Genomic DNA, 23613 nt, shown 5'->3' on the forward strand with positions numbered 1-23613 from the left:
CCATCCAACTTTGTAATGTTAAAGATGGCACTATCATGCGAAGATGACGCCATTATGCAGGCTGGAAATGCCCAAACAGTCCAAAACTGCTTGCTGTTTTACTGCAGAAACTGCCCAAAAATGACCAAAACGGGGTCCAAAGGGCGAGCAAAGTGTGCCAAAAGTTGCTGCCCACTTAGTACTAGGTGCGGTACACCAAATCAGGATATTTCAGCATGAAAAGTACACCTCAGTCCACCAATAACTGCTTGCTGTAATAAATTGCAGGTATGCAGTCTAGAGAGCAAACTGTCCCAAAATAGGATCCAATGTCAAGCAAACAATGCTAGGTCCAAAGCCAGCATGAAACGGACATAAGCAAGGCCAATGACAGTGAAAAGAACATGAGCTCAACACCGAAGCATGTCAAAATAACATCTGCCAGTGAAAGGCACACCCCCAGACACTCTAGGCAAAGTGTTCTTGTAACTGCCAAAACCTGACACAAATAGGTGTCTGCTCAAAGAGAAAGATCCAAAAATGAGACTCAGCTCATAAGCATCCTATGAACCAAGAGTACATCAATGCATATCCATAAAGATCGGAGTATGATCCCAAAGTCTCAATGCGTATGTAGCTGCTCAAGACATAAACTGCTCCAAATACATGTAAGTGCTCCAATAGCATGCAACTGTCAAAGGTCAAGCAAGCATGTAAAATGCTCCCACTGGCACAAAAGGCGTACAAAGCGAGCTCAGAAGCTCAAACAACCCAAGAGAAAGCACCAGTGATAAGTGACCCTGTCAATGCATCAAGCGCATCCAAGAGAGCATGACATACATGAAGCACCGGTCGTATTAGCCATGAAGCAATACATAAGCCCAAATAAGCTCTCGGTCAACTCAATGACATCCAAATAGCAACCAAGATCAGTGATCAAGTAAGCCGGGAATGCTCAAATACATCCAAATCCAAGCTCCAAATGTCGGTATGGCATACACGAACCAAATAGCATATGTCACGAACCAAAGCATGTAATGCAAAAGCCTAACTGTCAAGCAGAGACATGAGGCATAGGCGGTCCACGAGCATGCCAAGTCGGTCCAAATGCCAGTGAAGACGGAGCTAATGCGAAGCTCAAAAGCATCCCATAATCTCATACATATGCTCCAAGCCGTCCCCAAATGTCAGAGACATCATGCCAAAGCTCAAAGCATACATCCGGTATCGGTAGGTAAGTGCCAAAGCATGTAAAGTACCTTCAGCCCACTGTTATTCCAGCATGTATTTACTGTTCTAAACAGTAGATTTCAGCCCCGAATTCAAGCCAAAATCATGGTCAAACCAAATGCATGCATCCCCAATACATCCGGGTAGGAAGTAGACCGCATACGGGCATCAAATAAGGTAATCGGAGTAGAGTATAAGCATCAAATGCCAATGCCAAGTGTGGCTGCCCTATTTCCAGCACTGTATAACAGTAAATAACAGTCCCAAATCAGCCAATATTTCAGGCCAAAATCATGGCATAATCATGTGCACACATTCCCAAGGCACTAGGCATCATGTAGACCGCATACGGGCATCAAATAGCACAACCGGAATGGAGTATAAGCAACAAATGCTAATGCCAATGGTGCTGCCCTGTTTTCAGCCTGTTATGACAGTTTATAACAGTCGCAAATCTGAAGAAATCAGCCCCGAATGATCAAGACCAATGCCCAAAGCTTGAATGACATCAAACATGAAGTCTATAGCCCTCTTGATCAAGGTAGAAAGCAAGAAGCAATGGCCAAGTGTGGAGCTGAAGTAGATGAGTGCTCACAGCCTGGAAAAAAATGATGCAATCTGCCCTGTTGGTGCTGAACTTGCTGCTGCTCCACATGGGCTGAAAAGGGGGTAATGGGGGGCTCAAGAAGGGCCTATCAAAGGCCTATGACAAGCCTCTTTGAGCCTTGATAGGTGTAAGGCACAATATGAGGGGAATAAGCTTCAAGGGTTTGAAGCCATGGCTGCCCTTGCTGTTTGCAACCTGTAGACTGAAATAAAACCCTGAAAGAATGATCAAATACCTCAGTATCAATGCCTTGAAGGTGTCTCAATAGGCTGGGAAGGTGCTCGGGAAGCCGGGGAGTGACGGGAGCTCGGGGAGATCGGATATGGCTGCCGGGATGGAGACCCAATGCGTGAAGTGAGTCGATGCGAAGGTCGGGAAGCACCGAGTCAAGCTCGAGCAAGAGAATGCCAAGCTCTGATACCAGTTGAAAGGTGAGAAGGATCGAAGCTTGCACGCGAGCTATGGCGGGAGAGCAAGAGCAAGAAAGAGAGAGACAAGAAATGGGAACTCCAACGGTCACAATGTGTGACCCGGCCTTCCTTTATTCAAACTGTCACTAAAAGAATAAAGAATAAAGTGACGTGACGGGCGCCCGCCACCTGCAGTGTGCAGTGGCGGGTACTGTCAGTGTAGTAATACACGGGGCGGCACGGCGGAGGCGCCTTTACCCCCAACAAATGTAGCTTGATTGTAACTTGTGTAAATCAATCAACAAATAGATATATGTCTAATCCAAGCAAGCGATACCATCAACCACAATTGTAGCAATTTATAATCAACAAATTTAGCAATTGATGCATAGAGATGGAGGCTCACTTGTAAAGGATTGTGTTCACTTATTTGTTATAGGACTTAGTCTAGGAAGACATTTATCAAAGGTGGTCCCATCTACCATGAGAATTTTTCATTTTTGTTTTTGAATAACCAAATCCTATCATAATTCACTATCTTTAATAAATGAACTTGATGCAGGGACTTCGAGAGGTTGGTGAAGTGTTGGATGTACATGATTTGGAAGATACAGTTATCGTTTTTGAGATAGTTGATGAGCTCGAGGATATGCCTGTAGAGAATAATACATGTGATGCTCCACAAATGGAGAATGTTTCAGATGCTTTGTCAGAGGCCTTGATAGGCAATTCAAAGATGCTTCAAGTTATGAACTACTTTACTATTTTCAGTGATGGTCAACATGTGTTGGATGGAAGTGAGGCTCAGTTTATGTTTGATGTGGTACACAATTGTCAGTATAAGCAGATTTCCATGCGCTGGGACTTTGAAAGAGTAGGCATGCTGCTATGTATTTGTTGACGGGTGCATTGATAGCTTGTATATGGAAATTCAATAGCCTCTAGTATATGATGCACAACCAAGGCATGATGACCTTGGAGTGGATGCTTGGTATGGTATTAGAGTTGTGCAAATGCTAGTCATTTTGATCTATGATCCAAGGGGATATCTTCTTATGTGCATGATAGAGACAAGTTGACATTATGGGTATTTGACCTCGGTGGTACATCAATAGCACATACTAGACGATATGCACGTTTAGAGGGGGTCAACAGCCTCTAGTATATGATGCACACCACCTAAGGCCTGATGACTTGGAGTGGATGTTGTATGGGTATTTGACCTGGGTAGTACATCGTTGGCATATACTGGAGGATATGCAGGTTCAGAGAGAGTGGATGTCGTGTCGTTACATGGGCACAGTGTAAAAACAACCTAGAGTGCATCATCATCCGGCTTTCTTGTTAATCTAGAGAGTCAATGTCATATTAGTCATTAGTGTTAATGTCCATAGTATGGATGGCTCAAAAATACAAGATTTTTGGACCAAGTCTAGCCTATTTTTGATTTTTGGATATTATTTCTTGTAAATATCCTCAAAAGGTGTAGAAAACTTCTAGAATAGGGTTACATGCAAAAAGCAAGTTGCTTTTCAACTACTTTGGGAGATCTCCTGTAAAAAAGAGGGCTTTCGAATACGCACGACACACGATCACATTTTTCGGGCAACAAACAACACTCCGAACTGGGAGAAAGCAGCAATTTGGGAGCATTCTAAATAGGTGTCTTGGGGTTTTAACCCCCCTTTCAGAGCCATCGGAACCATCAGATTTGTCGTCTAAGCAATAGAGAAGAAGCTAGTGTTTGCTGTGCGTTTTTGGTCTATCAGGGAGCTCCAAGAGATCTAATGCTTGGAGATTGCTTCTGAGTAGTTCCAGATAAGGATTTTGTTTATTTTCCCAGGTTTTATCAATACATAGTGCTTTGAATGATTGAGCTTTGTCTTTATATTGTGTAAAGGCTTGGGTAGATTTGAATCCCTTGCCTATTCTTTTTCTTCTCTTCTGTCTCCTATTCTCTACTTCTTTCTCTCACTAATCTCCGATTGATACGACCTTTCGACTAAAACCCCTCCGATAGCGTTGCCTCATGAACTCGCCCCCATCCAAAAAAAGCATTCTTCAAGTTGCTTTTACTCAATATTCTTTTTTTGTATAGCCTTGAAAGTCCAAGCTATCCCTTTTTAGGTGCTCCCTCGTTTTTGAGTTGTATCTTTTGTCGGATAAAATATTAAATAGATTTTCTTTACTTCTTTGAGTGGAAACTGACTCAACTTGTATTGTTTTTTCAGTTTTATAAAGTTTTAAGTCCACTTTGTGCATTCGTAGAGCAGCCATGTAGGCTTAGGATGGGGTATTGGAGGATCTGCCAATTACAGGTTAAACAAAAATTTCCCCATCTTTAATACAAGTTCACGCTTCTACTAAAAAAAGGAGCAGGTTTGGAAGAATCTTCTTTTCCTCTTGGGCATGTGCCTTCCTCTTCTTAGAGAGTGCCCGTAGCTCCACCCTAATCTCCTCATGGACATCCTCAATGTTGGATCCCTTCATTTCTTACCTTAGCCAAATAGTCGAGTTCCATCTTCTCCCCATTCCTTCCAATCTTTTATATTGATTCGCTTAGGTATCCACTCTCAAAACTGTATGGGCTTTTCATGTTGGGCACCGTTACTTCTCGGCTCTCAATCACTTGCTTAGAAACTCGAGAGAAGACTCAACCATTTTACAAGAGAACCCAAATCTCTCTTCTCGCTAATCTTGCTATCTCATTTCATCTGCCCAATGAAAGAATAATTTTGTTTAAGTTCTTCAAAATGTTAAATCTTTGGATTAGGTGAAGTACCATTCGCGGAGTCGGCGTGGACCCTCTAGTAACTACTAACAAAGCTGCTAAACGGCAACCTGTCAGACTTATATTGATGTCAGACTCGACTGGGCCTGTCCGGATGTGTGCGGAATGAGCCTTAAAATCCCGCTTGGGGTCGACGGCTTGCCGATTTGGGCCGATGGGACGCACACTGCTGTTCATGTGAAGACACGTAGGCCTCAGAGAAAACCGGGCTCGTCGTCGTGCAGGCCCCCAAAATTAACTGCCGAGAGCGGGAGGGAGAGGCGGAGGCCAGCTGGCACACACACACTCACATACACATACACGCCCACCAGAGAGAAGCGCAGGCAGTTCCGTTGGCTGGGAAAGAGCGCGGCCGGCCGGCTTCTCCTCCCCATCCCCCGGCGTGCGCGCCCACACACCCACACCCACACACACACACACACACACTCTCTCTCTCTGTCTGAGTCTATATATTGTCAAATTGCTCCTCTCCCTCCCCCCTCTAGTGCCCCCCCCTCCAGGCCCCCCGCGCCCCCCCCCCCCCCCCCCCGGCATTTCCCCTTCCATGGAGGCCAATGCTGGTCTCGTCGCAGGCTCTCACAACCGTAACGAGCTTGTTGTCATCGGCATGGATCGACCTGAGGTATCAACAGCGCGCCCCGCACCCCCCCCCCCGCCCCCCCCCCCCCCCCCCCCCGGCCTGCGCTCAACAAAAAAAAAGAAAGAAAAAAAAAAAACCACCTCCCAAAGAATGCAATTTCTTCTTCTTCCCTTCTACACTGACTTTTTCCCGATGAGCATTCGATACGATGACTTTTGCCCGATGATCATTCAATTACTGAATAGCCTCATTGTCTGCAGCCTAAGCCATTGGAGCATGCAACTGACCAAATTTGCCACATATGCCGAGACGAGGTCGGGTTTACGTCCGAGGGGGAACTCTTCGTTGCCTGCAACGAGTGTGCCTTCCCCATTTGCAGGCCCTGCTATGAATATGAAAGAAAGGAAGGGAACCAATGCTGCCCGCAGTGCAAGACTAGGTTCAGAAGGCTCAAAGGTGTGCTTTCTCTATGTTTGGCTCCAGCAGCATCTGGAAATATTGCGTCATATAACGTTAAGAACAGGCCTTCAATTGCTATGAATAATGGTAAAAACAGGTTTTTAATAGAGCTTGCCTTCAATGCTGTGGTTGCACAGGGAGCCCCAGGGTTGAAGGAGATGAGGAGGAAGAGGATGTGGATGACCTTGAGAATGAGTTTAATTGTGAGGTTTCTGAGAGGCAAATGAGTCAGCACATTGCCGAGGCAATGCTTCATGGGAAAATGAGCTATGGCCGCGGTAGTGACCACGACATGCCTCACATGACTCAAACTATTCTGCCACAAGTTCCTCTGCTCACTAATGGGCCAATTGTACGTCTATCTGCGCGCACTGACGTACTTACATTCCGGGGTCTGTTTTACCTTCAGTAACTAGCAGGGTCTCAACCATAATCCTTCATGCTCATGTTTCATGTCTTCAAAATTGACACAAGAAGTTTTTGACATTTTCCCTTGTGGGAAAGGGCCTCTTTTCCTTTGTCTTTAAACTCTAGTGTTCAACATCATGACTCATGAGCTTCTGCTGGTGAAGCACTCAATATCTAGATAGGTGCAGTGCAACTGGGGGCAGGGGGACTACCAGCCCCACCCCGGGCCAGAAGTCCCCCAGTCCCTAGATATGGCGATCCCTCCCTTGTAGAAGCTCATGGTGTGGTTGTTGTTCAAAAAGTGGGAATCATAGTGAGAATTTGTCCAAAACTTCTTCTGATCCTTAAAAGAACATTATAGTGGGAATTTGCCCAAAACTTCTTCTGATCCTTAAAAGAACTTGGATTGTTGAGAATCTGGGTGTTGTTTTTGTTTGCGGGATTGCTTTCTTTAGAACCCTACTGGGTCTCTTAATGCATGAACCATGGTTCATTCACAGGCAGATGAACCTTGTGGTATTTCCTCAGAACATCACACTCTTGTGATACCCTCCATGGCTGATGGCGGCAAGAAGGTTTACCCTCTTCCTTATTTAGAGAATTATCTACCAGGTATATTGTCGTTGCTGTTTTGCAATTTGCTTTAAGCTTTCTGCCAGTATATACTTGATGTTGCTCTGCAGTGACTACAGTTCAGCCAAGACCTATGGATCCTAGCAAAGACCTTGCACCCTATGGCTATGGCAGTATTGCATGGAAAGAGAGGATGGAAACAGGGAAGATTAGACAGGACAAATTGCAAGTGGTCAGAATGGAGAGCGGGGGAGGCATAAGTGACAAAGGTGCTGGACAAGTAGATGATTCACAGCTCCCATTGTGAGTTTTTGTCAATGAGGAATTAATTTTTGAGTGGATTTGCTCGAGGAATGTACATCAATTTTCTGTCAGGTTTATGTCCTGTACTCTTTTGCTCCAGATATTAAACTGGTATCTGGGTTGCTTCCAGGATGGATGAGGCAAGGCAGCCTTTATCCCGAAAAATTCCTATTTCATCTTCTAGGATCAACCCATACCGGCTGATTATTGTGATTCGGCTTGTAGTCCTTGCCTTCTTTTTACGATTTAGAATTCTCAACCCAGCACGGGATGCCTATGGCCTCTGGCTTGTCTCTGTTATTTGTGAAATCTGGTTCGCTTTCTCTTGGATCTTAGACCAGTTTCCCAAGTGGCTTCCCATCAATCGAGAAACATATTTGGACAGGCTCTCGTTGAGGTAAAGGCAGAAGGAGTTTGCTACTTTTGTTGTGGATCTCGTGTGGATCAAGTGCATCCTCCAGGACTTTGAAGAGATATAACTTTATTCCACAGGTACGATAAAGAAGGCCAACCTTCACAGCTTGCTTCAGTGGATGTTTACGTGAGCACTGTGGATCCCATGAAAGAACCTCCTCTTGTTACTGCCAATACTGTCTTATCCGTCCTTGCAGTTGATTATCCTGTCGACAAGGTCTCCTGTTATGTATCAGATGACGGCGCTGCAATGTTAACGTTTGAGGCCTTGTCAGAGACTTCAGAATTTGCAAGGAAATGGATTCCTTTTTGCAAGAAGTTCTGCATTGAACCAAGAGCTCCAGATATGTATTTTGTCCAGAAAATAGATTACCTCAAGGATAAGGTTCACCCATCATTTGTTAAAGAACGGCGGGCCATGAAGGTTGGTGTGATTGCTTTCCACTGGAATGGTCTCTTTTTTCATCCCATCTTCTGTCTCTGGTTATGATCCAGTGTAAGTTGGTGTGCAGCGAGAATATGAGGAGTTCAAAGTACGGATCAATGCACTTGTTGCCAAAGCCCAGAAAGTTCCTGAGGAGGGGTGGACTATGCAAGATGGGACACCCTGGCCAGGAAACAATGTTCGTGACCATCCGGGAATGATTCAGGTGAACATTTCTGTTTAGATTGAGCACAGATATGTTTGAGAAGAATGAAGAACTGTGTGTGTGACACTATGTTTATGTAGTAGGTCTTCTTGGGTCACAGCGGGGGAGTGGATGTGGCTGGAAACAATCTGCCCCGCCTTGTCTATGTATCCCGGGAAAAAAGGATAGGGCACGATCATCACAAAAAAGCAGGGGCAATGAATGCATGTGTAAGACCCCCAACTTAATCTTCATGCATGCATGGTCTGCAATGAAATCGTGCTTTTGATGTTGTAGATTGAAATCTGCAGGTGAGGGTTTCAGCTGTCTTGACAAATGCTCCCTATATCTTAAACTTGGATTGTGATCATTACATTAACAACAGCAAAGCTTTGAAGGAAGCCATGTGTTTTATGATGGATCCAACAGTGGGGAAAAGAGTGTGTTATGTGCAGTTTCCACAACGGTTTGATGGCATTGATCTACACGATCGTTATGCCAACAACAACACAGTATTTTTTGACGTGAGTTTTAAAGCTCTTTGAAGCTTGTATGTCTGCTGACTGTTTGATCACATGTCTTACGAGATCAGGGTTTTTGAACTGTTTTTATCTGTAGATTAACCTGAGGGGGCTTGATGGTATCCAAGGTCCTGTGTATGTTGGCACTGGATGTGTGTTCAGGAGACGGGCCTTGTATGGTTTTGACCCACCAAAGAAAACTAAGTCACCAAGTAGAAGCTGCAACTGCTGTACAAGCCTGTGCTGTAGCTGGAGCTGCTGGGGGCCTAGGAAAAGGAGTAGAAAATCTAAAGTCAATACGAAGGTTAACGCTCAAAAGAAGACGAAGACCGCTAAGAAGAGTGAGGCCAGTATTCCTCTCTTCAGACCAGAAGATGTTGAACTAGCTGTGGAATGTGAGTGCTTCTATCCATCGGGATACTCGGGTGTGTGGTGCTGCATGCTATTCTGAAGTATTTATGCACTCTTTCAATTCCAATGTTAGTGGATTTTACAGGGTTTGAGAAAGAAAAGGCAGAATTAATATCGAGTCAGAAGATTTTTGAGAAAAGATTCGGGCAGTCTTCCATCTTCATATCTTCAATGCTCTTAGAAAATGGTGGTGTTCCACAGAATGCAAGTCCTGCTTCTCTTCTGAAAGAAGCAATCCATGTTATAAGCTGTGGATATGAAGACAAGACTGAATGGGGGAAAGAGGTTTGGTGCCACACCTACTGCCACTGTCTTGTTTCCTCATGTGTAAAAATAGGTTTGTCATGTATCTGCGTCTCTTGCAGGTAGGGTGGATATATGGTTCAGTAACCGAGGATATACTGACTGGATTTAAGATGCATGTACATGGCTGGCGCTCCATCTACTGCATGCCTCCACGGCCAGCATTCAAAGGCACTGCACCCATCAATCTTACCGATCGCCTACACCAAGTGCTACGGTGGGCCTTAGGCTCGTGGAGATCTTTTTGAGTCGGTATTGTCCTCTTTGGTACGGTTATGGAACTGGCTTAAAGTATTTGGAGCGACTGGCATACATCAACACCATTGTCTATCCTCTGACCTCGTTGCCTTTAGTGGCGTACTGCTCGCTGCCTGCTATTTGCTTGCTGACAGGAAAGTTCATAATTCCTACGGTGAGCTCAGTAACCCTGGTCCAAACTTGTTTCGTGGGCAGATGGTTTTGTGAGACTCAATGTTGATGAGCTTAGGCTTTTTCCATTGAAGAACAGTAGGATCAAACACACTGCCTTTAAATTTTTGAAGTTTGGTTGGCTTTACCTATTGGACCCTATTCATGCAGATTGACAGCTTTGCAAGTCTTTGGTTCATCGCTCTCTTTCTCTCCATTTTTGCCACTGGTATACTGGAGATGCGGTGGAGTGGTGTGGGAATCGATGAATGGTGGAGAAATGAGCAGTTTTGGGTGATTGGAGGCGTCTCAGCACACTTGTTTGCATTGTTCCAAGGGTTGTTGAAGGTGCTGGCTGGTATTGACACAAGCTTCACCGTGACATCAAAGCAGGCAGAGGATGAAGAATTTGCAGAGCTGTATGAGTTCAAATGGACCAGCCTTCTAATTCCTCCAACGACCTTGCTCATTGTTAACATGGTGGGTGTGGTTGCTGGGATATCAGATGCCATTAACAATGGTTATCAGTCATGGGGTCCTCTGTTTGGGAAGCTTTTCTTTGCAATATGGGTCATTATGCATTTGTATCCATTCTTGAAGGGACTAATGGGTAGGCAAAACCGGACACCGACAATTGTGGTGGTCTGGTCGGTTCTTCTGGCATCAATCTTCTCTCTGGTTTGGGTGAGGATAAATCCATTTTTGGCCAAGCAGTCAGGGCCAGTGTTGCAGGAATGTGGGCTGGATTGCGACTACAACTGAAACAGGGAGCAGATGAGGAGGCGGGATGGCGAGGGGTGTGGCGGAGAACGATGGCATTATGCAGGGATCTAGATTCTCAAGCTGCAGAGATCCAAGGCTTATTTCTATCTCTATAGATGACAATGGAAGGCATTGGCATTCATGGAGAACGCTGCAGCGATCAAAATGCTTTATATCTCTAAATTACAGAGCCATGCGCAAAGGCGAAGCTGCAGAGTTCATGCAAAAACAAGAGACACAGAACTTAGAAGTGCCTATGGTCTTGCCAAATTATAAAGAGTGGTTCGAAAATATTCTAAAACATGCAAATAACGCGTTTATACATCCAAAGAGGTGCCTATGCCTTTGCCAAATTACAGAGGTTAAAAATGTACAAAAATATGAAAATAAAACATTAAAAAGTTGAAAACCTCAACTTCACACCAGCTATTAAAACATGAAAATAAACCATTGAAACGTCAAAAGAATACAAGCTAAAGAAATTCATTAAAAGTGTATTGAATTTGGAAGCAAACAAGAAGACAAAATGAAAATTCCAAAGATAAAACATTTTTACGTCGACATGAAACAAAAGACTTTTTTAGTTTTTCTAAGGAAAGTATTGAATGGAAAAGCAAGTAGACATGAAAGCCTAAATAAAATCTCTACATATAAGAGCAGCAAATGGTTAGTAAACAAGAAGACATGTATGTCAAGATTTACATGTAAGAAAAATAGGTGCCTTGTAGGGCTATCTCTTGGGGTCAAAGGGGAGTTTGAGTTTCCCCAACTACCAAAGCCCTTGCATTGTCTTCTTTTAGATTTTCCTCCTTGCCTTTCCTTGCAAACACCAACAAAAAAGAGGATGCTAGCTTAAATGATCTTGTAATAAGAATTTCCATTCCAAAAAGGAAAAGTCAAAGCAAGGTGTTATTGCAATTTGATATCTAAGATCGTATTGTTTACCTTTTGGCTTTGCCTTCTTCATGAGTCCAGTTATCTTAGTTTTGCATTGAAAACTCCCTTGCTCCTTTTAGTAAGCCATAAAATACATTTAAGGATGCAAAAGGGTAATCATTTAAAAAGAGGATTTGGAAATAATCCGCATAACACTTGTAGAGACTAGTTAAATAAATTCAAAATACTTATTTGAAGAAAATATTCCAAAAGATGATCTCAATAGAGTATAATTGATATTCTAGTTTGAACTAAGTAGACAACTCCACACCATCATTCAACTACCTTTTGATACAACCAAAAATTGAGGGCTAAGTATAGTTACACACTACGAGGTCAATACATTCACTTCATCCTTTTATGTTGGGATGGACAACTTGCTTTACATAAATAGTGTACCAATTGCAAAATTTGGGAGCATATTTCAAGAAATTGCAAGAATTAAAGCCTTCATCTCCTTCCTTTTGTTCCTCTTTACATGCTATTGCAATATCTATTGGGGGGTTCTTAGGTTTCCCTGTGATAGTTATTTTTACAATGCTATTGCAATATCTGTTGGGGGGTTCTTAGGTTTCCCTGTGATAGTTATTTTTACAATGCTATTGCAATATCTGTTGGGGGGTTCTTGGGTTTCCCTGTGATAGTTATTTTTTACAAATGGCTCATACATGTGGGTGTGCCAAAAGATGGGTGGAGATGACTTTTTCTAAGCGCATTACCCAGTCCTTTCACAAAACACCCCTTGTCGCACCAAGTCCACATGGTATAAATATTTGCTCTTGTGATAGTCCTCATGCCCTTGGCTCCTTAGGCCTTATCTTTCTTGTTTCACATCTTAGTCTCCTATAATATGTAATCATTAGTATACTGAAAAAAAAAATCCTTGATATGTGTATCGTTGTTGTGAATCTAGAGGTAGGGGGAACTCTAGAAAAAAAAATGGATAGAAGGATTGAAGTTCTTATAACTCCGGTACTATGTCTCATTATTATAGAAGAACATGTCATATTGTAGCTCACTACTATAACAAGAAAGATGGCATCAAAAGTGGTAGATTATAGCGAGGAGATTGTATGGTAACATCAAGGTAGAATGATGGCAAAACTAAGCACCTATTTATCATGCAACATATGATGAATGTAGTTGTAGAGAAAGAAAGTTTTGACAACATATGGTATGTTGATCCAGGTGCATCTAAATGTATAACTAGTCATTTGGAATGATTTAAAGAGGTGTAGAATTTAGATAACCTTGGCTAGATTAGGACATGTGATGATTTATGCCAGCCTATTACTCATATTAACAAAGATTACGTGTTTTTGCATGATGGAGAAAAGTGCTTGTTAGATGTCTTGTACATATGGAATATCACAAAGCATCTAGTTTCTGTAGAACAAATGGCTGAGCAAGCGCTACAAGTTAGATTTGATCCAAAGAGTTGCTTTGTAGAGAACTTGATGGTAACATGTACATATTGATGAGAAAAAAAAGCAGAGTTGGTTGTATATTTACTTTGGATGCTAGTATTCTTGTGATTAATGTTGCTATGTATAGACAAAGTTGTAGATGTGGATATTGAAATGTGGCACAAATATATTCTCATGTAAGTGTACAAGTGTTTGAATCAATGCAGTCATGCAAGTGTACAAACGTTAAAATCAATGCGTACTAATGGTTTGGTTATTGGGTTGCTTGCCTTTAAAGTCGTACAATTGCAAGAAGTTTGTAAAGCATGCCAATTTGGAAAGTAGACAAGACATTCTTTTCAGAAGAAAAGAATGTATATAGCAATATATTTGATGTCATTCATACTAATGTATAGGAGAATATGCAAAATGCCACATTCGGTGATAGCAAATTGTTATGAATGTTAATTTCTTTGATTAGTTATTGCTTTAAAGTGACTAAAAAAGTGTCTGGATTTTTATTTCTTACATTGATTTTATTTTCTACTAATTAGTCATAGAATCATGACTTCTTGCACATGAGAACGTGAAGGATCATATGCATTGTTTCAAGATGGATGTTAAGAAGATTAATGCATTTTGTGATGTTGGTGGATAGATATTTAGATTGGGAAATTGGAGGTCTTGGAATTTATGAAGTGCTGGATGGATCACTTGAATACTAGAGGTTTGAGAGCAAGAATCCTGAAGGGCCACCTGAAATAGATAAACAAACTCCTCCCCCTCATCATAGAGCTCATGCACCAGGGTTTCTTGGATATCTTCCAATTGTGTACATCAAGAAAAATGCAATCCTATTGTGCATCTCAATGAGACACCACTTTCTTGTGGAGGCCTACAATCTCTACGTAGGCACCACATTCTTATATTTTAATGGTGGTCAGAGAAACTCAAATGTCATTTTCTTGGGACTGGCATAATGTAGGTGATTGGGAGAAAGACAATACTTAATATGAAGGTGGGATAGCACTTGTCTTTCTTGTTTCCACTTCCACATTTGGGTCTCCATCTTGCAAGGGGATACTTTGACATATCACAAGGACTCTAAGGTCGACATCAAAGTTCTTCATAAGAATATTCCAAATCAAGTGAGTCGTCTCCCTACTTGGATCTCCCTACTCCAACACACTCCCTCTTTCCTATTGCATGTTGCTCAAATGTGTGTGACCATAGTTCTATCATAGAAGATGCACACTCAACACAATGTAGCCTAGGAGTCAACAAACGTGAAGCATACTAACATGATAGTTAAGAAATTAGCTAAGAAGTGCAAAGATGGCCAAGAAAACTATTGATAAGTGCACCAAACAAGGACTGCTTGATTCTTCATCCCCCTATTGACAATAGCTTTCACATGAAGTACACCTAGTAAGAAGTAGTGCTATTTTGGGATCAAGCAATGGTTTATTGAGTAGAGGTTCTAGTGTGTTAGATAGAGCAACATGCCAAGTAGTTGTAGGCTCAATTGGCTGCTTAGGTAGTTTGGTTGGACATAGTATGACTAATGTTAGCATAGGCTACATCATGCTCTTCATCTTGCTTGTGGGTATATTGAGGTACTCACAACTAAATAAATCTGATGTAAGGTATCGTAGCTATGACTTTAAGTTTGGATTGATTACTTTATGGATCAAAATTATTCTCACTTGTTCCTAACTCTTTTGTCTCCACCTCCTGGCCCAACATTGGTGGATTAGTGGCCTTTGCTAATTCCTTTGATGCTAAATCCTACAACATGCCTTGGTCCAATCCAACTAACTAATTTGGCTCTAGTTCCTCCACTTCAACTCCATGTATTTTGCTAAGTGCCCACTATAGTTGCTCCCAATGAACCAACTATGGATGGCTTTGCCAAAAATGAAGATGGAAAGTTTAAAGCAATGGTTTTGAGTCCATCATGTGTGTCAATCAAAAGCCATTCAAGGCAATCAAGAGTACAATGTCAATCAAGAGGAGTTACTAGCCATAAGTCATGAATCAATGTTTGTTTAAACTTGCATACCTGTTGTCTATTGTTTATAATTGTCCTACATATAAAAGTATTCAATGCAATGTAATAGATGTATCAATTACACTTGATTAACATACTATTTTTGCTTTCCATTCCAAACATTCAGCTCATCTTTACGAGTAATTATGTCTTTGTAATTTATTCTTTCCACTTCTTTTTGCAAGTAAGTATGGATCATGTGAAGTATCATTATGCATACTTTACATGATCCATACTTAGTAGCAAAAAGAAGTGAAAAGAATAAATTACAAAGACTACTACACTCGGTGTGAGGTATAGTTGTTTACTCATTTCCACTATTTTCCCCTGTTTCCTAGATGTTGTGTAGGTGTTTTGCACATGTAAAAACATTGGAAATAGTACAACATATTGGGCCTATAGAAATGTTTCTAACAATGTTTTTAGTCTATGGATAAGTTCTTACTGTCATCCTAAAAGGGTTAGTAAAATCATCACCATACAAGCATCACTATATATCGATACTTTTATATTATGACACTAACAACAATTGCAGTAAAGTAGTGATGGTTAAAAGAAAAAAAAGGTGGTAGAGTTATAAATAGCTCTACCACCCTTTTAGCCACATTGTGTTGAGAACAATATTCTACCACATTGCATTGAAAACCAATCATGCCATTAAATTTAAAAGACTCTATATCATTCGATAAATTGTATAGAATTTAACAAAAAAAATCATTGATTGAATTTTCCAAAATGTACAATGATAATGTGGATTTGATAGAAGTATAGTAAGCCATAGTGTAGATTTACAATAAACAAGAGTGTCTACAAATGTCACTTAATGTAAGATGTTGCATATGATGAAGGGAAAAAGTGTATATATAAGTATTTATAAATGTTATCTGCATAGAATAGCCAATTGCTCTTCCATCTATCCAATACATTGTGTCAAAAGACTTGTTGACACAACTTGCACATGTGTGACATGACTCTCTTTCCCTCATCATTTATAAGCATAGCACCAATGGTTGTGTCCACTAAGTACCCATCGCCTAGTGGCAAGGCCGAATATAGGTCCTCTTCCACTTGGGAGAACACTGCATAACCATGACCACCCTATACATCACGTGTACTTGCAAGAGTGGAACCTAGGAGTGCTACCCCCAAACCACTAAGAAAATCTAGGTATCACAAGGGTGACAATGCTTATGGATGTGGCCAGTACAAGCAATGGGTATCCATTCAATTGATGGGAGGGCGACACACATCTACATCTCCATAGTAACCATTGAAGGCATCTGCCTTGAAAACTCGATGAGGGAGAGGAGTACCAATCACCCTTGCCGTGGGGTCATAGCATCCACCGAAGCCACCATCTCTACTAATTGAGCAAGTTATACTCAAGTATCCCATAGTAACCAACCTACAGCATTGATTACACTTGTTAAAGATTGACGTGTCAGAGTGTATTGAGGCAAAAGGTGAGGAGGTTGACCTAGACAACTTAGCATCTGTTTTGTCTCTAAAACATGTCATCTGATCTAGGAGACATATACATGAAATTCTATTCCAACTCCTCATCTGTGAATTGTTGGCTCATGATGCTCTCTAGGCTATGGTAACTTGCACAATCAAAAAGAGATGCCAGTTAATTCAATGTGGAGATGAAAGAGAATTACAATAACAACATATATGTGAACTTGCATAAAAAGTTGAAAAAAACTTTAAGTATCGACATAAGTGAGCGGTCAATGATTCTAACCGTAAGCTATCATAAACACGATCGCTTCTACTGAAACTGCTAGATTTCTCGAGCTTGTCTCCTCCACTTGTTGCAAGCCCTCTTTATTCTTAACTTTCTACAAGTCTTCCTCCCCTACTTGTATACTCTCCTCCTCCATGGTAGGAACATTACTTTCATCATACGCTCGAGCCGTCCAAAGTATTATAGGAAAAATATACAACCAACGAGATTGTCGTGGGTTAGGGAAAAAGATTATTTCTATGGAATAGTCAATAACAAATCACTAGTAAAATGTATTAGTGGATTTCAATTAATTTTTTTAAAATAATAGTGCACCTACTTATACTGACTCAATAAGACAAACATGTCTTGTAAATCATTCCATTTCTTCTTAAAATCTACCTCTAATGGCCCTTGTCAAATGGTGGCCCTTGCTCCTTCCAACACTACTTTAAAGCACTTCACATCAAATATGATCATGGAAAAGTTATGATAATTTACTATAATCACACTTTGCAAGTTACCAAAGTGCTCCATCTCATCCACTACAACATTCAGATATGTGCATCATCATCGACTTTCCTACTCAAACTTTGCCCTGATATCACAATCCATCATTGAGTGCAATTTATCGATGTACTATACTAAAAAGGGTGACCTATGTGACCATGCCATATCGCAAACTTTGTATTGTGGATTGAAGGTCAAGATTAATTGTTGCCACTTACAGTTACGAGATACAACAACAACAAAAGCACACATTTACCTTTGGACTACATCCCTTAGAGGACTCCCACTCCTTTGTTATGACTACCTACTTGCACGCGATGCTTTTATCAATGTCTTATACAACCACCTCACACAATCATGAACTATGGCAATTCATATAGGCCCTCTGGATATCAAATAGGTTCCTAATGTATAGTGAAACTCTAACCATACTGCCTTCGTTCAATTTTGGCAACCTTGTATCTATGAAGCCGCTTCTTTGTGGGTACATGGAGCATCATACATAATAATTTACCTTCTTCTCAATGGTTTCATTCATCCTCTTATCTATCTTATTTCCAAGTACCATGTCTCCAATTAGTTTGCCAGCTTCCTTGAGGGTCAATAACAATCTATTGTTTGTATCCATCTTTAGAAGCTAGTTAGAAATGTGTATCAAGGCCTCTGATACTAGCCAAGTCTTCAGCCATGCTAGCCTCTAGACAAGCTTGTTGTTGCATAAAGCCTTTTAAGGTTTTCATAAACTACTCCAAAAAGAACATCTACTAGTTATGGATCGGTCCTTCAACCTCCACTTCATCTAGAGATGCACTAGGAGGTGTGTTTATATTGTGAGCATGCTTGTGGGCAAGTCCTTCTCTTTCACTCACTCACTCACTTTATTTATTTCTCTCTCTTACTCTCAAGGAATCCTTGCCCATTACTCTCTTTCTATAAGAGATGGGGAATACACGGAAAAATACGGGAATAAAATAATGGAGGAAAAATACCTTCTTTACTGGCAGTATATAAAATGTAAGGGACTTGACATTTTTCCCATCAGATTATAATAATAAGTCTCCTTCATCTTCTCTCCCTCTCCAACTTTCATGGCTTCCTTCCTTCCTTTTCTATCTTTCTCTCTCTTCTAGTTCTCTTCTTCTCTCTCTTCTACATTTTTCTCTCTCCTCTTTCTCTCTCCCCAGTCCTCTCCTTGACAATTGGTATAAGAGCTATAGGTTCTTCATCCAATCGGCCAACATTCTATTCAGTTATCTTTTTTTAGTCACACAGATTTAAGAGCCATAGGTACACAGGTACAATCATGACATGGAGCAACAGTGCAGTAAATGGAGTAGAAGAGGGAAAAGTCATGGTTACTTTTTCGGAATAGTCTTCTCTTTCTTCATTCTCAAGCTTCAGTTGAGCTTCCATGGAGGAAAACCACCCTAGATCTTTTCTCTCCCACCTCCATTGATCAGATGACTTCTACGAGAGCTTGCCAGGGACCTTGAGCTTCATTCTAAGCAATCATTTTGTCATTTTCACTTTGCCTTGGTTCTTGATCTTCCAGATCTAGTCCTGCGACTTCTATCCTCATCTTCTTCTTTGGAAGATTGCCTTTGCCATGATCTGCCCATGCATGAACTACCTTCTCATTATGCTCAACCTGCAAAATTCAGTTGGATGAGGCACGAACAGTGTAAACAAGCTCGAGGAAGAAGGCCTTCGAACCAGCTCCTATCGCCTGTCCCATTTTCTAGAAGAGAAAGCCCACACTTTCGCATTGGTGGACCTTAGCCAGCTCAAGGACGGTTTTCGCTCCCATATAGTAGCTTGAGAGCTTAAAGAAGTAGCAAAAACGTTTTGAACTGAGACTACTCCAGCATACTCGTTGTAGAAGCTAGATTTGTCGACTTGTTCTAATTGATCTGGTCTATCCTCATCAGGCTCATCATTGCCAAATAGCTGATGGCATCTTAACGGAGCTTCCAAGTCAGAGCCCGAGATATCGGTTGAAGCTAAAGTAGAAAGAAGCTCATCCACCTGAGTCACCACTGAACACTCTGAAACTGACCCCTTCAAATAGACAAGAGTGGTTCAATTTTATTCCCCACCAAAGAAAACTTTTGGCATGCAAGTATGAACTCCCACTCTGACTTAGACGTGTACATGTCAATTGAAGAAGGCATCCATGCTGGAGATTGTTTTGCTACATAAAGGGGAAAGTGCCCAATTCTATTGTTCGAGTTGGCAGGAATCCAACAATGGGGATCATAATCATCAACAGAAGAAGAAAATCACTATTGAGGGAGCACGAGAAATAATTCTTGTTGAATGATTGAGACTACTCAAACTGAGGGATTTGGTAATGGGGATAGGAAGCCCATGTTATAAGTATCCTTTGCCGAAGCTAATGCCACCATTAAGGTTGTTAATAGAGCGACAGAGAGGCCAAGATGAGCTTGAAGGAGTGTAGTAATCTGTTGAAGCCAAAGTCTAGAAGAAAAACCCTGTTGACTTGCCTACAACACACTCTCCAGGCTTCTTCATGATGTGATGATTGTTGTGGCAAATTTGTACTTTGTATGCATCTTCCTGGCTCCAAAGTGACAATGTGCTTGTCATCTTGTTCAAATTTTGGACTACTTGATGGTGTTAATGTATGCACTCTATCGCTTGACTTGCTACTCTGAAGGCTAAATCATTAGAAGGAGCAGTTTGCCCATGCTTACATAGAGCTTGCATAGCTTAATGAAGCAAGCCTTTATGAGAATCTCTTGCAAGACTGTATTGCTTATTTGTCCTAGGAGCATCCTACTGAATCTCTAGTGGGGTATTTGCTAAAACTAGAACAAAAGGAAGTTGTTGCCAATGTAATCAATGCAGCAATTCTAATGACTAATCCATGATTGGAAGAGCCTTTGATGCTTGGAAGGCATTATGGGGTACATTTATGGAAGATCTCCCTTCTATGCCCATCTATGCAAGTTGTGAGCTATTGAGAACTCAATCCTCTCATCCCAATTGAAGAATTTTCTTCTTCAAACTCAAAGATTCCTCTCTTGACTGAGCATTGCAACCATGGAGCTTATTGGAGCATCTTGGAGCACTCAAGAAATGCTGGATTTCCATCTTCATCAAACATTATAAGGTACTTTTTATTGAAATCTTATTTTCTCAAATTCATCCTCTTGCTGAGCCATAACCAATTGCTTGAGAGAATGCAAGAGCTCAAGTAGGAAGTAGGAGATAAATTTGATGCTTGTCTATTGTCCAACTCTTCACAGTCATTTTGCCTTACTTTCATTGTGTGGAATGGGTAAATTAATGCTGAAACTCATTGAGGACTATTGCTTCTGCTTACCTTAACCAATTGAGTTGTTGTTTCTTGACTAAGCTACTTGAATTTTTTTTAAAAAATAATCCATTGTATAAGGGTAAGTCAGCACAGTGAGTCACTGCTTGGTAAGCCCCTACCCTTGATCTTAATTTTCCATTCCATGCATTTCATGAAAAGGTTTAATTCCTACTTCCAAATGCATCTCATGCTGAGTGTTTAATTAATACATGTCTATCATGTATATTCCGGGTGAGGAAAAGCCTGATGCCATGCAAGGTGGCAAGCAAAAAGAGGGGGGACCACCCCCCTTGCCATCAAAGACCCTGAAGGGTTGCACAACCTGGCCTAGGGAGCTGGCCCGGGGGGAACCTTGCCCACCTCCTAGTGATCTGGAGCCCAAAGTTGCTTGCAGGTGCATGTACTCTCTTGAAGAACCAAGATATAGACTTGGCACTGTTGTATGAGATGTATTTGATGATGTATGGATGTATTCTTGGTTGTAAATGTATGGGAAAATACTACTGAGGATGTATTTGCAGACATGAGAATACTTATGCAGTCAATGGCACGGACTACGATGCATGGAATGTATGGAAGATGCCTATGAATGGAAAAATTATGCTAAGAGATGTTTATGACATGCTCAGTTCTAGAATAAGGTTGCAAACAATGAATTTGGATGATTGGACAATGTATTATGCCATGTGGGATGACCTTTCAGTCATGCATTGACAAGTTGATCCCTTGCAAGCCTTTTCTTGACCCCCACAGGGTGCTATAAACAATTTGCTAGCATTTACAGAAGTATACCTATTCCCAGGAACTGAGGTGCATGTATTGCAAAGTACCCACAAGTCCTATCAAGGGCCTTTGATCAATTTTTGAGCTCTAGTTGGAACCTACAAGATACTTACAGGTCAAAACAAGCCTCCTATAGGTGTAGACAAGGTGTTGGACTGCACAATATAGCAATACATTTTCTATTACACAATTTTTTGTATAAAACCTAGGAGTGCATGCTTATTCTCAATTCAAAGAGGGCATCCTTGGCTTTGACTTGAACAAAAAATTAGGTCAATCGGAGCTTCCTAGCTCAAGTTATGGGCAGAACAGTGATAGGTGGTCTAACGGGACTGCACCTAACCATGGTACGGAATAGGGGGAAACCAAGGCCAATGAAGATGTTCAACAACAAATCAAGGATTCATGAGAACCAATGAATGAGAACAGCCCTGAAATGGATTACAAGGAGTATCCTCATGACATTGGAAGCCTCAGTGCTCTTAATGACACTCTATGTAAGTATGAGACAAGGCATAATCAAAGTCATGAGGCTATTTTGGAAAGATAAGAGGCTGTACTTGCAAGCATAGTAGCAAACATAGAAAATCATACTGAGATGATGATGGAAATGCATAAAATGAGAGCCACCATGGACAGACTTAATGCCGATTTCTCTAAGTGGTTGGAGATTCAACTAAAGAGAAAAGAGCAAGAAGATCGATCACATGTACATGCTAAAAGAACCACCTTCCCATCAATTAATGCAAATTCTCAAGGCATTTTAGGAAGAATAGGCATTCCCAATACTAGCTTTGAGCTTGGTGAGCCTTCTCATAGGCAAGAGGACCCATTAGGGAATGCTTCACGGGAAAATTCTTAGCTTCTATCAATCCCCTATGCCTTCAACAAGGTTTCAATAGTCTTTTGATAGGAATCACTCTCATAATAGTACCACTTTTGGCACTCAAAATGATCAATTTCAGTTGGGACAACTTGGACATGCCACTCCTCATGAACGAGAATTGAGAGATAAGATTAACTTCTCCAAATTTAATGGCCAATCCTCTTCCCCAACTGAATTGGAAGAATGGCTTTCAAAGCTTGAAGAGTACTTTGATATTTTTCTAAGAAATGATGGCCAAAAGATCCACTTGGAAGGATTTGCTCATATGTGGTGGCGATATATTAAGAGGGAAAATCAGCAAGTTGATACTTGGGATGCATTTAAAGCACTTATGGTTCAAGTTTTTGTGTCCCCCTAGAGAAAGAGAAGCTTGCGTGACAGTGGTATAGCTTAGAGCAGCATGGCTTGACATTTCGGGACTACACAAATCAATTTCTTCATCTCACGATGTATGTTGAGTCCATAAGTGATGATGCAAAGCTGCATAAGTATATATATGGCTTGGATACTCAGTTATCAGCTAATGTTTCGACACAGTCACCTTCCGATTTGTTCAAGGCTATTGAATTGGCTAAAAGATACTTCCATAAGTATCGTAGGGATACTTTAGTTCAGCCACAGAATGGATAGCAAAGAGGCTTATCTCAACCATCTTTTGGGCAGCATAGAGGGCCTACACAATCAAGTTCTGGACATCAACGAGCTACTGTAAAGTTTGGGGCCAGTTATGTGGTGGAAATATGCCATTTAGCATCCCCAGAGTTCCCACATATCCCACCTTCAATGCCTTAGGGCAAATCAATAATTTCAAGGCAGTAAACAATGACAGGGTTGACAATAAACAAGGGGATAGCAAGAATAAGAATGTCTCAGCCTTTTGTGGTCAATGGTCCATTCCCATGGATTTGTACAAAGAAAGGAAAGAAAAAGGACTTTGTTTCAAGTGTGGGGAAAAGTACACAACTAAACATGCTTCCAAATGTGCTTATAAAAATGCAAAAGCAAGAGTCCAAAGTATGTTGGTCTTTGAAGACTCGGAGGATGACCATGAGGATGCAAGTGCCTTTGTAATCATTGTTGAAAATGATGAGGCAAATGAAGAAACTGGGCAAGAAGAGTTCTTTGACCATGCAGACATCTTTCCTTTTAATCTCCGTGGTTGGGTATGTGTAGATATTGGTGACAAGA

The 23613-nt window shown here is 41.2% G+C and overlaps 1 pseudogene across 1 annotated transcript; it reads left to right on the forward strand.

Moving 5' to 3' along the window:
* Positions 1-5561: 5561 nt before the first annotated feature.
* On the forward strand, positions 5562-11108 carry LOC148013251 (putative cellulose synthase A catalytic subunit 5 [UDP-forming]; annotated as a pseudogene). Its single transcript, XR_015688892.1, has 14 exons — positions 5562-5639; positions 5858-6053; positions 6194-6408; positions 6965-7076; positions 7157-7340; positions 7471-7737; positions 7833-8178; positions 8267-8404; positions 8488-8613; positions 8695-8907; positions 9002-9299; positions 9401-9600; positions 9681-10030; positions 10198-11108. The product of XR_015688892.1 is annotated as a putative cellulose synthase A catalytic subunit 5 [UDP-forming] (transcript).
* The last annotated feature ends 12505 nt before the right edge of the window (positions 11109-23613 follow it).

This window comes from Lygodium microphyllum, chromosome 26, assembly GCF_053477565.2.
Source record: "Lygodium microphyllum isolate KBCC chromosome 26, Lygodium_microphyllum_v1.1.10, whole genome shotgun sequence".
NCBI lineage: Eukaryota > Viridiplantae > Streptophyta > Polypodiopsida > Schizaeales > Lygodiaceae > Lygodium > Lygodium microphyllum.